Here is a 16369-nt window from a genome sequence, read left to right as displayed (position 1 = left end):
GGAAAATGATAAGGGGTAGCCTTGCTAAGGAGGCAGAGGCGCAGAACTCTGCCATGAAGCCGAAGAGGATGGTTCCACTGGACAGCTTGCTACTGCAACCGCCAATGCACCTGGCCAGGTTCCAATTCCTCTTCAGAGAATGAATGAGCTGGGGAGGCACATGTAGAAGGTATTTGTGGTGGGGAGACTCCTTTCCAATGTATCAGAACTGATGCTGATTTGACTGCAATCAGTCACTCGATTCCAGAAGCATCTTGGAACTGGAACACTGTTTCTCCTTCTCCTTATGTTTGGACTTGAAATGTGCCTTCTTCAGCGGGGTGGGGGAAGTTTGATGTGTAGCATTCATATAAACAAACAGTGATCAGACTCAATACTTTGGTTCTGTCCCTGGAACCGATGCTTAATACTAGACTTTCAAGTTGGTTGGTTCTAAGTGGTGATTTTGAAGGCAACAATTGGCAGTGCTCCACCAGGGCACATGTTTTCACTGTCAGGCCACTGGAGCAAGAGAGTGCCTTCCCCTATAAACTAGCTTTCAAGCACTCTGCTCGATCTGAGAGGGACTTTGGGGTAAACTGGAGGCAGATCTTGCACTTGACTGCATTATAGGCAGAGAAGGTGCTCATCTGAGCAAATCATTTTTGTACCACACTGGGTACATTTTTTTAAAAAAATAAAGCCTTTTGTGACATATCTCCAGCAAGGAGAGAGCCCAGAACAAGAGAAACTTCAAGAACAAGCTGAAGAGAACACGTCCTCACAATGTGGCAGTAAAAAAAGGCCTGAGGAAAAGGGGGCTTCTCAAAGAAAGCATTTATTTTATTTTATTGGATTTCTATCCTGCCCTCCCCACCGAGGCAGACTCCTGACCATTAGGCAGGAAGACAGCTTCTAACAAGCTTTGCAGGAAAAGGGCTCCCTGAAGAGTGTTAAAAAGATAGCAGAATAGCCGTAAAAGAGCCTTTGGCAGCTGGCCTATGAAAGCGCACTTCCAATGTGTGCCTGCACAGAAGACTGAAGATGAACATAAGCACATAAAAGAGCATACATAAGCAGAAGTATCTGCCATCTGAGGACCTGGAAGAGAACAGGACACCATCCTGATGCCAAAAGGAAAGGCCATGGCCGATTTCACACTCACCTTACGCCGCTCTCACGTCCGTCTTCTCAGCGCAGCATCCTCCCGATTTCCCACTATTTGCATCAGGGCTGCAGCAAACATTGTGGTTTTCGCTCAGCAAACTAAAACTGGTTTTTAGCGGTTTCCGTTTGCTGCACGAAAACCACGATGTTTGCTGCAGCCCCGACGCAAACAGTGGGAAATCGGGAGGACGCCACGCTGAGAAGACGGACATGAGAATGGCGTAAGGGTGAATGCGAATCGGTCCATGTTAGCATCAGTTGCAAACCCACCTACCTCACTTTTGAAAGTAGGAGGCAGCATCTGTCACCAAGCCTTAGGGGATGGTCTCAACAAACAGGCAGGTTAATCTGGGAGACAGCAGTCCAAATACTAACATTTAGACGTAAACCAACACTATTTAAATTTTTGTTCTGCTAGTCCATATGAAAAAACCCATGTCACTATAATTTATCTTAAAGTAAAAACTAGCTAATAAACAGACTCTTGTGTTCTCAGACCATAAAACTTCTATCCTTTGAAAGTACTGAAGTCAACAGATCATTTGGCAGATTATCTGTGCAGGACAAGTTGCAGAGAAATGTCCTGAACATATATACAAACAACAAATTTAAGTGTGGCATAGGGCAAGGCAGCATCTTAGATAAAATTAAGATAAAAGCTAGCCAAACTAACCACTTGGAAAGCTACAACCTCATGTAAACTTACGGGGGAGCAAGCAGGATTTACTTTTGAGTAAACATGCTTGTGATCACACTGTATGATCAACATGACTTGAAGGTGAATCACATCCAGAATGAAGTAATCATCACAGCAACAAAAGTTAACCTTGCAGCATACAACTCTACTAACCAGCTAGGCCTATAAGCATTTTTCAGTCCCTTTGCTTCAGATCCTCACTTTACCATAAAGACTTCACAAAGAAACTTTACAGAATGTTTTTCAGACTTGTCCACACAATAACACAAGTCTTTGAATGTGTTTCCTATGTAAACTTTGATACCCAAGTATCTGCAAGCTCGCTGTCCAGCAAACTGAATTCTGCTTCTTTTGTGGCCTATCTGCTTTGACAGGATTCCCATCAGACATCTGGCATGGCACAGTGGTTAAGAGTATCAGAATAGGTTCTGTGGACACAGAGTTTGAATCCCCACACTGCCACAGAAAATTGCCAGGGTACCACATGCCCACCACACAACCTACCTTACAGGGTTGTTGTGAAGAGGGAGCAGAAGAGAGGTGAAGTATCTGCTAAGTCACTTTGGGTCCAGATTGAGGACAAAAAGCAAAGTATAACATTTTTAAAATGGCTCAAGAAATCACATATTAGTGATAACTCCTTACATACCAAACTTCTTTCTGAAGAGTAAAAAAGGAAAATCAGCTAGCCTCCATCTCTCTTTTTTGGAAAGCCAGTTTGGAGTTGTGATTAAGAGCACAGACACTAATCTGGGAGAACTGGGTCTGATTCCCCACTCCTCCACATGCAGCCAGTTTGGTGACTTTGGGTCAGTCACAGTTCTCTCAGAGCTGTTTCAGTTCCACCTACCTCACAGGGTGCCTGTTGTGGGGCAAGGAAGGGAGAAGAGACTGTAAGCCACTCTGTATGTGAAGGGTAGGGTATAAATCCAATTTTGTAAAGCTTAAATGAGGTTTAAAGCTGCAATGCAAGAACACAAAAAGGACCAGCTCCCTTATTCACAATGAACCCTAAGATTTTGTCAGGTGGTAGAAACTATCCTCTTCATCCTATCTCAAGTACCCAACTTAGGCCTGAGGGATTTCTTCCAGAGTAAGGAGCAGTCCTGCAGCTTCAGTGGCACTTCCTCCAATGGAGGAGACATTTCTCAAATTTAAGTGGCTCTTCCATTGGGAAAACAGCAAGTCAGAGGAAAGTGCCTTAGGCTCAAGGAAAACCTTAGATTTTCCTCAGTGACAGGACAGCATACAGGCCAGTGTCAGGGTACCAGGCTATGGAGGGAGAACTTTGGGTAATTGCTGACAAGATAGCAGCAGCTCATTTATTTTTCATTTTCTTAGTTCTTCAGATCTTGTTACTTGATGCCTGTCTTGATACTTCAGGTCTTGATACAAATAGGATCAGGCTATTAGAATTGGGTTACTCTGCACAAGCAGAGGGGAGAAAAAAGCTGGTTCCCCCCGCCCTTCAATGGACAGAAGGGAAATGAGCATTAATCAATTAAAGTAGTGGTCCCCAACTTTTTTGGCACCAGGGATCGGTTTTGTGGAAGACAAATTTTCCATGGACTGGGGGCGGTGGGGGGGAGCGATGGTTTCAGGATAATACAATTGTACACTTTATTTCTATTAGTTTGGTTTGGTGGTTAAATGTGTGGGCTCTTATCTGAGAGAACTGGGTTTGAATTCCCACTCCTCCACTAGTAGCTGCTGGAATGGCCTTGGGTCAGCCATAGCTGTCGCAGAGTTGTCCTTGAAAGGGCAGCTTCTGGGGAGAGCTCTCTCAGCCCCACCCACCTCACAGGGTCTCTGTTGCAGGGGAGGAAGGTAAAAGAGATTGTGAGCTGCTCTGAGACTCTGAAATTCAGAGTGGAGGACAGAATATAAATCAATGTATTATTATTATTACTACATTGTAACATATAATGAAATAATTATACAACTCATGGCCTGGTTGCTAACAGGCCACTGCCCAGGGGTTGGGGATCCCTGAATTAAAGGGTGTTTGGGGCTCAGAACACTTTGGGAAAGTTACCTGTCTCCATACAGTTCAACTTTTTATCCCCGACAGCGGCTAGCCAAATGCTTTCAGAGAGCTTAGGAACAGGACACAATGAACATATGAAGCTGCCTTATACTGAATCAGACCCTCAGTCCATCAAAGTCAGTATTGTCTACTCAGACTGGCAGCGGCTCTCCAGGGTCTCAAGCTGAGGTTTTCCACACCTATTTACCTGAACCCTTTTTAGTTGGAGATGCCGGGGATTGAACCTGGGACCTTCTGCTTGCCAAGCAGATGCTCTGCCACTGAGCCACCATCCCTCCTCAATGCTAACAAGTCTCTTTTGTGATTGCCCCCAAAGCTAGTTTTCAGAGGCCTACTGCCTTTGAACATGGAAGTTCCATTCAGCCATCATGGTTGATCCGAGAGGCCTACTGAGAGCAAACACACAGCAGGCACAAACTGCTTAAACGGGGGAAACCAAGGAACATACAATGTGATTGGTTTGGCCAGATAATGAAAAGGCTTTTTGGAGACCTTAGCAAAAGTACAAGAAAAACATTTTCAAGCTACATACTGCTTCCTGCCCTACTTTCGAGCTGTGGTAAAACAAATCTAGAGATTACCTCACTGAATCAACTCCAACCTACCTAGGCCTCACAAGGCCATGGGGAAACACCCAGGATAAGATGGTGATAGCCATCTCTAGCAGCAGGCCCTCAGAAACTGGCAATAGCTCTCTAAACGCGAAGAAACATCCTGGCTCTGGGAATAAAGGGTTTTATTTTGCCATCAAGATTTAAGAGGGAACCAGACAAAATTATTCAAAACAGATCTTTCCCTGGCTATCTGAGCTAGGAACAACAATATTTCTGGGAAGAAACTAAATGAAGTCATTTGAGCACAAGGGAAGCAATTATGCAGTTTGGTACAATCTAAACATACTCTCAGTTTCACTAGACACACACAGCTGTTCCAGCTGTGTCAGGCACCATCTTCTCCCTCTATAAGAATCAGCACTGGCTCAGTTCTTCTTGCAACCAGTAACAGGTAATTTCCCAGGTTGTCGTAAAATGCCCCCAAATACAAGAAGGAAAATCTATGCCTTTATCAATAACATGTAGGTTAGTGCTCTCGAGACCATATGCTTTCTGCAGGGGGCAGAAAAAAAGAGATACACGTATCTTTCCTATGTAATCTGTCCAGACAGCTTCTCAGCCTTTTGGCTAAGACCAAGTATATGATCTGTCCAGATTAACTGACAGGTATGTACTCACGCGTCTTTCCACAACTTGCCTGGTGGCAGCTTTCTATGCTCACAATTGGGCACTGCTGGAACACCCAGCATAGACCTTAAAAGCCACTGGGGAGAAAGCCATAGATCTTCTCCCAAAGGACACTACATGTAAAGCAGTACAGATTACTACCCAGTGTTGCTTTCCCATCAGCTGAGTGTGGTGGACAGCAGCAGAAAATGAAGTTGCTGAAATAGCTCTCCTGATGTTTAAAGTGAAAGCTTGCAGTACATATGTCTAAAAGCTGTGATTCCTCAATTGTTCTGCCTTTGGAGAAACACCTCCCACTTTTTGTCTTGCCAACAAATGCACCACTGAATATCAGCCACAGAACACAGATGCAAGTTACCAATATGCTGCAAAGGCGTTTGAGAACATATTTTGGAGGAAAACACTCGATGCAGTGCAATGGCCAAGTCAGCTAGACCTCATTATGTGAGTTGATGTGAACAAGAATGTACCTTAACACATAACCACAAGAGCCCTTGCAGTAGCACACTGCTGGGGAAGATCCATAGAAGAGGCAAGCTGTTGCCCAAGGAAAGCCTGTCCACTGTTGTGGATTGTCTTACAGATGAAACCCTGGGAAGTTTCCCCCCAGAATTTCCTTTAAAACAACATAATGCAAACATCTCAGGAATACTGAGATTCCTCTGCACGAGAAGCCAAAACAATCCAGTGCTGCTCATCCTTTTCACTGAGCTAGCAAATGTTATAAAACTCATAAGGGTCATCCTAAACACAGTTACACCCAGCTAAATCCACTGAAAAGATTTAAGAAGAAGACTGCAGATTTATACCCTGCCCTTCTCTCTGAATCAGAGACTCAGAGTGGTTTACAATCTCCTATATCTTCTCCCCCACAACAGACACCCTGTGAGGTGGGTGGGGCTGAGAGGGCTCTCACAGCAGCTGCCCTTTCAAGGACAACTCCTCTGATAGCTATGGCTAACCCAAGGCCATTCCAGCAGCTGCAAGTGGAGGAGTGCTAACTCCTACAGTGCTGCCCTTAACTGCTAAGTGCAGCACTGTAAAATGTACAAAAGTTCTCCTAGGTGCCTAAACCTAGGAAAAGCAACAAACTTTACACGAGTAATGTTGTCTTCTTTTAGTAAAAAGAAAAAAAGGAAAAAGGAAAGGTACAGAAAGAAGAGAAGGAGAAGATATTGGATTTATACTCCACCTTTCATTTGACGTCTCAGAGTGGCTTACAATCTCTTCCCCTTCTCCTCCCCACAACAGCCACCCTGTGAGGTAGGTGGTGCTGAGAGCTCTTTCGAGAACTGCTCTTGAGACAACAGCTCTGAGAGAACTGTGGCTGACCCAAGGTGACCCAGCAGCTGCATGCGGAGGAATCAAGCACAATTCTCCCAGATTAGAGTCCACACTCTTAATCACTGGCTCTCCAAAATGGTATAGTAAAAACAACTTCCATAATTCCACCCCACCCCACAGAAAAACCCAACTCTTCTCACCCAGTGCTGAACAGGATCAGGAATGCAGTACTAGACAAACTTTCCTGAGTGCCAAAGCAAATGCTTCATCCATGTATGTCAGATGTCTGATATGACATCATGGTAGTTTTGAAAAACCCTAACCGGGATAGCCTAGGCTAGCCTTATCTCATTGGGAGGCTAAGCAGGGTCAACCCCGGCTAGTATTTGGATGGGAGACATCCAAGGAATACCAGGGTTGTGACACGGAAGCAAGCAATGGTGAGCCACCTCTGAAACATCTCTTGCCATGAAAACCCTAAGGGGTCACCATCTGTCAGCTGTGACCCGAGAGCAAAAAAAAGTTCTGAAAAGATATGTGAGATGTGATGTTACCACTGTCCTCCCTACCCCATACCCATAGTACACACCCATTTGCCAAGAACAATAACACTGCCATAGTAACAACTCCATACTTTAGGGCATATTTAGATATTTCTACCCCGCTAATCTTCCTGATGGGGATCTAAAGCAGCTTACATCATAATTCTCACCTCCTCTACTCCATCTTTACAACAATCCTGTAAAATAAATTAAATGAAAGTGATCATGGCCTAGAGTCCCCAAGGAACCTTTCAAGGTATTTATTCAGAAAATTTGTATGCTTCCCCTCCATAGCTGCTTGAGACAACTACAAAACTAAAACAAAACCAAGCATATAATAAAAACAATAAAAGAGTGGGTTTTAATTTTAAGCTGACCCAAGTCTGACACTTTGATCACTGGCTCTCAGATCACCTTATCCCCCCCAGACATCCCCATACTTGAGCAGAAGATGTTAACTGCAATGTCACCTTGGGGGGCCCATTCCAGAAAGGCAGCCAAGTTTGTCGGCAACAGTGAAGTCCCCTAGAGGCTAACAGATTCATCTCATAATCAATTTACTGACTTCACTTAAATCCAGCCTTTCTCTCCGGCCCCCCCATGAGGATCCAAAGCTGAGCCTACCGTTCTCCTCTTCTCTGCTTTATCCTCACAACACCCCTGTGAGGTAGGCTAGGCTAAGAGGGAATGACTGCCCCCCAAGGTAATCGAGAAAGTTTGTGCGGCAGACAAGGCATCCGAACCTGTGTCTTCCCTTCCTGAACCCAGGTTTAGACCCAAACCACTACACCCAATTTCAGTCTAGACTACAACAGATCTTAGACATTTCCCCACCCCAAATCTCAATCTACCGTTAAACTTCCTATTTTTCACCTCCGAGGCGCATATCCTATAATCCCTGGGTCTCATCCAGCAAACGCATCTTCCCTTCCCCTCCCAGAAGCTGCAGGGGTCTCTCTCTCTTTTTATCAAATTTATATCCCGCCCTCCCCCAACCGGCCCAAGGCAGCTCACAACAATCAAAACAAACACAAAATTCTTAAAACCGGATGTACAATAAAATCATTTCCATACATTTTGCAATCCTCGCGTGCGTCAAAGATATACATTGATATTCTGATTATTCCAATGTTTTTGTTTTTTCAATTCATTGAGATTGCCAAGCTTTTCGCAATCTGGGAAAAATATGCCCAATTCCTCCCCACTGGGTCCAACCCGAAACCTGCGACTCATCCAGGGAGGAAGCCCTGCTGTTAAACACAGCGGGACTTACCCCTGGGAGTAAGCACGCACAGTATTGCACTGCCCTCGAAAGTAATCACGGTCACGCCAGCCCCTCTCTCCCCGGAGTTGTAAACCGCCACCCCCCGCTGCGGGCTTCCAACGATGCGAAGCTCAGCCCGGATCCCGCCCTTACCCAGGCTAGGCAGAGGAGAGGAAAGAACCGGGACAGCCCGAGCCCGTCTTCTTTGGAAAACCCAAAGGCAAACGGCGGTGGCTGCGGCTGAGGTCGGTGCAGCTGGCGGGGACGATATGCTAGACGAGGTCAGAGGCGGGGCAGCGGCCTGATTGGTGGAGCTCGCTGCCACTGCTCGGGGCACCTCCTCCTCCTCGAACCCGCCCCTCTGCAAGGCATGCCAATCCTGTCGGAGCGCGCTCGGCCGGCATGCCGTTGCAAGGCATGTCGGGAATTGAAGGCCGCGTGCTCTGAACGCCTCCGGAGAAGCGCTTTCGGATTTGCCTGCAAGTCGGAAAGAAACGATGGAGGCGCACACGGAGGGAATTTGACAGGATGGAGCGCAGCCACGGCTACTCTGAAGTAAAGGCTGCCGAGTTCAGTAGAATTTACTGCAAAGTATGAGGCTGTTTCTATGAAGGAAAAGCGACTGGAATTCCCTAGGGTTTACTGGAAATAGATAAATGTTGCATAGGATTATTCTGTCACGTTGCAATCCAAAGCACACTTACGTGGAAGATTCCTCGCCCCTTCATAGGTCTCCCTCTTGCTCCTATTTTTCTGTAGCTTTGGGGAAGTTTTGTCCATACATTAATACATTAAATTTCTATCCCGCTCCATCCCCAACAAGTAAGACTCAGAGCGGTGTGCAACAACATGTATATACATCAGTACATAAAGTAACAATAGAATACAAATGCAGTACAATTAAGCTCCAGTAATGGCTAGATATAGCACTGCAGTAACGTCATAATAATATATTTAATTTCTATGTGCTTCTGGAGAGCCAGTTTGGTGTAGCAGCTAAGTGCACGGACTCTCATCTAGGAGAACGAGGTTTGATTTCCCTCCCCTCCACATGCAACTGCTGGAGTGACCTTGGATCAGTTATAACTCTGCCAGAGCTGTTCTCTCAAGAGCAGTTTCTGTCAGAACTCTCTCAGCCCCACGTACTTCACAGGATGTCTGTTGTGGGAAGGAGATTGTAAACTGCTCTGAGACTCCGAGTGAAAGGTGGGGTATAAATCCAATATCTTCTTCCATTTCCCACAAGTAGGTCTCAGGGCAGTGTAAAACATGCATATATATCAGTACATAAAATACATAAAATAAAAATACAACAATACATAATGAAATATGGTACAACTAAGCTCCAGTAATGATTAGATATAATACTGCAGCAATCATTTTCAACTGGGCTGACTAGTCCACACAGGAAAATCCAGTTGCAAATGACTGTAGTAGCACAACAATAATGCAATATCCCACCCTATATAGGAACATCCTTGTAAGTCCATCCCATCTCATTAAAAAAGGAACATTGATCCTTCAGTGTAAAGTGTCATCAAGTCGCACGTGACTCATGGTGAACCTGAATGGTTTTCAATGCAAGAGGCGTTCAGAAGTGGTTTTCCAGTTGCCTTCCTCTGCATAGTGAGGCAATCCTCCCTTGGAAGGGGGCCATAGTGAGGTAATCTCTCAACCAAATACTAACCTGGGCCACCCAGGTCAGGGCTGAGGCAATCCACAGTGCTATTAACCTGGTGCCAGATAGGAGAATTTCCCTTAGCACAAGGAAACTTAGAGCACAAATTTGTATAAAAACAAAGAAACATTTTTAAGCAGCAGGAAGAAAACCTTGCAGAGACATGAACCTCTCTACCCCACTGCGTGGATCATGAAAAACTCATTTGTTATGAGGGCCAAATCTGACATAAATAAGACCTTGTTGGGCTGGGCCATGTGTGTACCTATTTAAGATTAGGTAGCAGAGATATAAACTTTTTAAAGGGTACAGACAAAGATTTTTTTTTTTTAAAAAAGAAACTTAAAACATGCTTAAAATATTAGCTCTTTTTGGTCTTAAAGGTGCTTTCTTTGCATTTTTCCCATGGGATCCAGGGAACTGGACAAAGGACGTTCTGGCTCTTTCCCTCCCTCCCCAGGGGGCCAGGAGGCAGAGGAGCCTCAACCAATGAAGAAAATAGAGGTTTTGTAGCTCCTGTGCGATTGAGCAATGCTTGTAAAGCAATCTGAGATGCAGAAGGAAGCAAGAGGGAGGGAGAAGGAAGCAGACAAGAGCCAATTGCTCGGGGGCCTGATTTGGCCCCTGGGCTGCATGTCTGACACCCCTACAGTTGGTTTTAAAACAAATGGATGTGCCACAACATGTTTGTTTTGATGCTCTGGCTAAGAGGCTACAGTTAAAGACAGAATGGTTTCCAACTGGCAAAGATGTCAGATGAATATGTATATTAGTTCCCTTTTTCTTCATTTTATATGCAGAACACATCAAAGAGAAAGCTGTACTAGATTTAAATGAAAGTAGAGTGATAATTCATGGAAGGAACATTAACAATTTGAGATATCCACATGACACCACATTATTGGCGGGGAACAGTAAAGACTTGAAATGGCTACTAATGGTTAAAGTAGAAAGTGCCAAAGCAGGATAATAGCTGAACATCAAGGCATAAGTGATGACTACTGAGGAATTACACAACCATAAGGCTGACAATGAAATTATTTTATTCCTTGGGTCAGTCATCAACCAAAAGGAAGATCACAACCAAGAAATCAGGAAACTGAGACTTGGAAGGGTTAGGATTAAGGAACTAGAAAAGATCCTTAAACATAAGGAAGTGTTGCTGGAGACCAGGCTCAAGATAATTCATACTACACTATCCCCCATTACTATATATGGATGTAAAAATTAAACAAAGAAGAAAGCTAAAAGTTGATTCGTTTTAATTGTAGTCTTATGGATGTTGTGGACTGCCAAACAGAAAAGTGAGTTCTAGATCAAATAGACTAAATTCTCCTTAGACGCTAAGCTAACTAAACTGAGGCTATTATATGTTGGGTCACATCATAAGAAGACGAGACTCTCTGGAAAAGATAATGATGTTAGGAAAGGTTGAAGGAAGCAGGAAAAGGTGAAGACCCAACATGTGGTGTGATTGACTTAATAAAGGAGGCCATGGCCTTCTGTTTGCAAGATCTGAGTGTTAATAACCTTGAGGCCATTATTTCATAGGACCACCATAAGTCAAAATGACTTGATGGCACATAACACACACACGCCACCCCAGAGTCCTCTCAGCATCACAGTGACTTAAGAAGGCGGATATAATAAATCCCTTAATGCTCCTCTTCTTTTATCTTGCTGATAAGGAAAATAGCTGTATTGTCAACCTTCCCTTATTTAATTTTGCTCTTTGTTGCTGCCAGCTCAGAAACCCTGCTAGAAAAGGGAGGGAATTCAGATCTTGCTAAGACAAAATCTATCTATGCATTTATATTCTGCCTTTCCTCTACAGGAAGCTCAATGTAGTGGTCATAGCCAGTGTTCCCTCTACACTGAGTTAGCTTGAGCTGGCTCACAGATTTTTAGCCTCCAGCTCACACATATTTGTCTTAGCTCAGGAAGGATGACCCCAGAGCACACTAATTTATGCAGTAGTTCACAGCTTTAATGCCAGTAGCTCACAAAGTAGAATTTTTGCTCACAAGACTCTGCAGCTTAGAGGGAACATTGGTCATAGCTTTCCCTACCCCCTATTTGTTGCCATAATAGCCTGTGTGGTGAAATGGGAGGGTCTCTTGCAATACTCCCTCTAAGCTGTGGAATTTTCTGAGCAAAAATTTTTTGCGAGCTACTGTATAAATTAGTTTGCTTGGGGGGCATTTTTCCTGAGCTAAAACAAAAATCTGTGAGCCGGAAGCTAAAAAACTGTGAGCTAGCTCACACTAACTCAGCTTAAAGGGAACACTGGTCTCTTGTGAATTTTGTGATAGGGTTGGCACTTTAGCTTGATCTCCAGCCCACATGGCTCCCCCTTCAAAAGAAAGACTGTCCAGAAAGGAGAGAAACCTGAATATTTCAAGGCATGGAAACCAAAGTAAAATCAAGAAATATTCTAGGAAAAAATAGTAGGTTCCTGGTTTTGTGAACGTTCCCCTCCATTTTGATGTATACAGACCCATTTACTAATGGACAACATTTCTCCTCGACCTCCAGTCCTTCAGGTTGATTGAAAGGTTTTAATCCTAAAGTAGCCATGCTAGTCTTCTGCAACATAAACAAACAGGAGCCTAGTGGCACCTTGTAAACATAACAAGATTTCAACCCAGCACACAATTTTGTGGACTTCATCTTGACAACACGGGTTCTTCTGGCCCTCAAAATTTTATGCTGGAATGAAAACCTTGCTGGTCTTTAAAGCGCCACTTGAGGACTTTAATTATGCTGAAAGGTTTTAGCGGCCCCTGCTGGCTAAAAGCTGAAATTTCACCAAGAATCATACAAAGTATACAGTGGGGAGGGGGGGGCTAGTCAATTTATTAATTAGAGTTGTTTATTTCATTTAAATCCCACTTCTCAGTAGGAACCCAAAGTTGTTCAGTGTTCTCCCCTCCTCAGTTGTATTCTCGCAACAACCCTGTGAGGTAAGCAGAACAAAGTTTGAGTCCAGTGGTACCATTAAGACCAACAAAGTTTTATTCAAGGTATGAGCTTTCGTGTGCAAGCACACTTCTTCAGATACAATGACACACAATTTCCTTGATCACTGCATATAGAAACAGAGGGGGAGTCTGTTGCCAGGAAGGATCAACTGGAGTCAAGGCAGAGACAGAAACAAAATTGAAAATTACCAGTCCATACATATGAGTAGAGGGTGAGGAGTAAATTATCATACAGCATAATGAAGATGTTTAACAGATTTGAGGATCAGACAGGAATAATAAGCTTAGTTTATATGGTAACCATTTGGGTTCAGTACTGTGGCAAAAACAGTGAAGGAAATAAATGTGTCAGAATTGGAGATTGATGTATAGTATGCTGATAGTAATGAATTGAGAATAATCAACTGAGACATCTGTCTCTTCTCAAGCATAGAGGCGACTTTACACCAGTTTGGTGTAGCGGTTACTTGTGTGGACTCTTATCTGTGAGAGCAGGGTTTGATTTCCCACTCCTCCACTTGCACATGCTGGAATGGCCTTGGGTCAGCCATAGCTCTGGCAATTGGTCAATTTGACCAATTGTCAAATTGGTGACAATTGGTTTGTCGGTCAGTCTTTGAAAGGGCAGCTGCTGTGAAAGCTCTCTCAGCACCACCCACCTCGCATGGTGTCTGTTGTGGGGGAGGAAAGGAGATTGTGAGCTGCTCTGAGACTTTAAAATTTGGAGTGGAGGGATATAAATCCAATATCTTACAATCTTATCTTACTATCTTCTTCACAGAAGTAGAGTGCTTGGTTGTGCAGATTTCAATTTCTACTATTCATTGTGTTACATTATGTTACAACCTACTATTCTAATCCAGGGGTGGCCAACGGTAGCTCTCCAGATTTATTTTGCCTCCAACTCCAATCAGCCCCAGCCAGCATGGCTGATGGCTGCGGCCGATGGGAGTTGTAGGCAAAAAACATCTGGAGAGCTACCATTGGCCACCCCTGTATTACTCCAACCATGAGATAAAATAAAATGGCCTTCTGGGGGATTGGTAAGAATACAAATATAAGGGCTAAATGAAGTTAGTATACATAGTGAGATAAGAATATTCCTGTTAAGTCTTGGAGACTCCATTGTTCTGAGAGTTGTAATAACGCGCAAGTCAGCAATTCCCCTTTCTAGTCTATTCTTGAAGTTTCTTTGTGATAAAACGACTACTTTGAAGTCACCTGGTTTGATCCGTTTGCCCCGTGTAGAGAACTGAAGGGCATTGTTGGCATTTAATGGCAGATACAATGTTAAAAGATAAGCTTGTGAATAAGCCTGAGATGGTGTAGTTGATATTATTAGGTCCAGTGATTGTGTGGTCTGGGTGTATGTAGCAGCAAAGTTGACATCTGGATTTATTGCAAGCTCTGGTACCATGTTCAAATTAGATGTATTATTGTGGGCGAGTTGAGGCTGGGGCGCTGTCTATGCACAAGAAAAGGTTTGCTCTCCAATACTTGTGAAAGAGACTGTCATTATTAAGTAGAGGTTGTAAGTCTTTGATGATGCATTGAGCTATTTTTTAGTTGAGAGCTATTATGTGACCACTAGCGGAGTTCTGTTATTGTCTCTTTTGGTTCTGTCTTGCAACAGATTTTCTCTGGGTAGTATTCTGGTTTTGTGAATCTGTTTCTTGACTTCATCAGATAGATACTTTAGTTCCTAAAAGGTTTGTTGTAGATCCTTCAGGTAAGAATCTCTTGGAGCAAATGCAGTTGCAGCATACAGCCTGGCTGTATACAGTAGATTGTTTAGGATGGTAGCTGGAGATATGTAGGTTTGTCGGTCAGTAGATTTCCAGCATAAGGTGGTGCTCATGTGTCTGTTGTGTATTTTTACAGTAGTGTCCAGAAAATCTATTTCTTGCATAGATTGGTTCGTTGTTAGGTTGATGGTGGGATGAAAGTTGTAGAATGCCTGGTGGGATATGTCCAGGGCTTCTTTGCCATGTATCCAAACAATAAAAATATAATCAAAATATAATCAATGTATCGTAGGTATACGAGAAGTATGAGTGGCTGAGAGTTTAGGAAGCATTGCTCCAAGTCAGCCATAAAGATGTTAGCGGATGCCCATGGCTATACCACTGATCTGAAGGAACAAGTTGTCACCAAATTGGAAGTGGTTGTGGGTGAGAACAAAATAGCACAGCTTGATAGCAAAGTCAGCTGTGGTATTATCAGAAATCTTACTCACTACTGAGAACAAACTGGCACAGTTTGATGGCAAAGTCAGTTATGGCGCTGTTAGAAATCTTATTACTTAACTGTGAAGTAAGTTAGGCTGAAAATGTGTGTCTGGCCCAAGGTCACCCAGCAAGCTTCCATGGCAGATTAGGGATTCAAACCGGGAGTCTCCGAGCTGACATTCTAACCACTGGCTACGCTGGCTAAGTTTCCTGTACTTTAACCATGGCTACAATAAACAATCTCCATGTAAAATCACAAACAGCATTTGTTATGGTGGAATGGCCTGCTTGAGGAGGCCAGGAAGGCTCCCATGGGTCACATAATTGTTCCCACAGAACTGTTCATGAGAGCTTGTTTATAAAGAGAACAGGGTTGCTATAAAATGCACCTGTCAGGAGAGTATTCTTGTAAAGGGAATAAGATAGTTTATTTTTACTGTTTACTGTATGGGTTGATCTACGTTTTTCAAATTATTTATGGCACATAATTCTAGCAATCCTTATTTATTTCTTACCGATTTACTTCATTTTAACCACACATTTCTCCCCCATGGGGACTTAAAGCAATTTACATCATTCTCCTCTCCTCCATTTTGTCCTCATGACAACCTTGAGAGGTAGGTTAGGTTGAGAAGGTACAACTGGCCCAAGATCAGCCAGCGTGTTTCTATGGCAGAACAGGGATTCAAACCTGGATCATTTCCTCCAGGTAGTTATGGAAAGCAGACTCTATGGCACATATATAATCCAGAACTAAGATTTATAACACGTTCTAGTTTAAACCTAATCCATTGTTACCATCCCCATACTGCAGATCAGGGCTTACTCTTCTCCCCCTCTTGTCTGTCATCTAGCAGGCTAAACATCACAACTACACTTCCCTGAACCACAGCAACTCTAGGAATCCTCAAGAACTCTGCTCTACCTCCAGTGCTCTACTAAAGCCTGCCTCACCACCTCCTTTCTCATTCAAGACTTCACCTCCTCCTCCAATGATGAAATTGAAACTATCCATTCCGATACTCCTACTTCTCTCTACCACATTCTTTTCCAGATCCTCCTCTTTCTACACCTCCTTCTATCTCTTCTTTTCTCTGATCTTAAGAAGATGACTATCACCATTGACTTTGTTCACCGTCTACACACACCCTTGATGTTACATAGGTTGCCAGCTCCTGCTTGGGAAATTCCTGGAAATTTGGGAGCGTAACATGTAGAGCAGGGGTGTCAAATTCATTTGTTATGAGGGCTGGATCTGGCA

Source organism: Heteronotia binoei, chromosome 21 (genome assembly GCF_032191835.1).
Source record: "Heteronotia binoei isolate CCM8104 ecotype False Entrance Well chromosome 21, APGP_CSIRO_Hbin_v1, whole genome shotgun sequence".
In the NCBI taxonomy this organism is placed as follows: domain Eukaryota; kingdom Metazoa; phylum Chordata; class Lepidosauria; order Squamata; family Gekkonidae; genus Heteronotia; species Heteronotia binoei.
The sequence above is the reverse complement of the archived record's forward strand: the minus strand, read 5'-3'. Positions refer to the sequence as shown.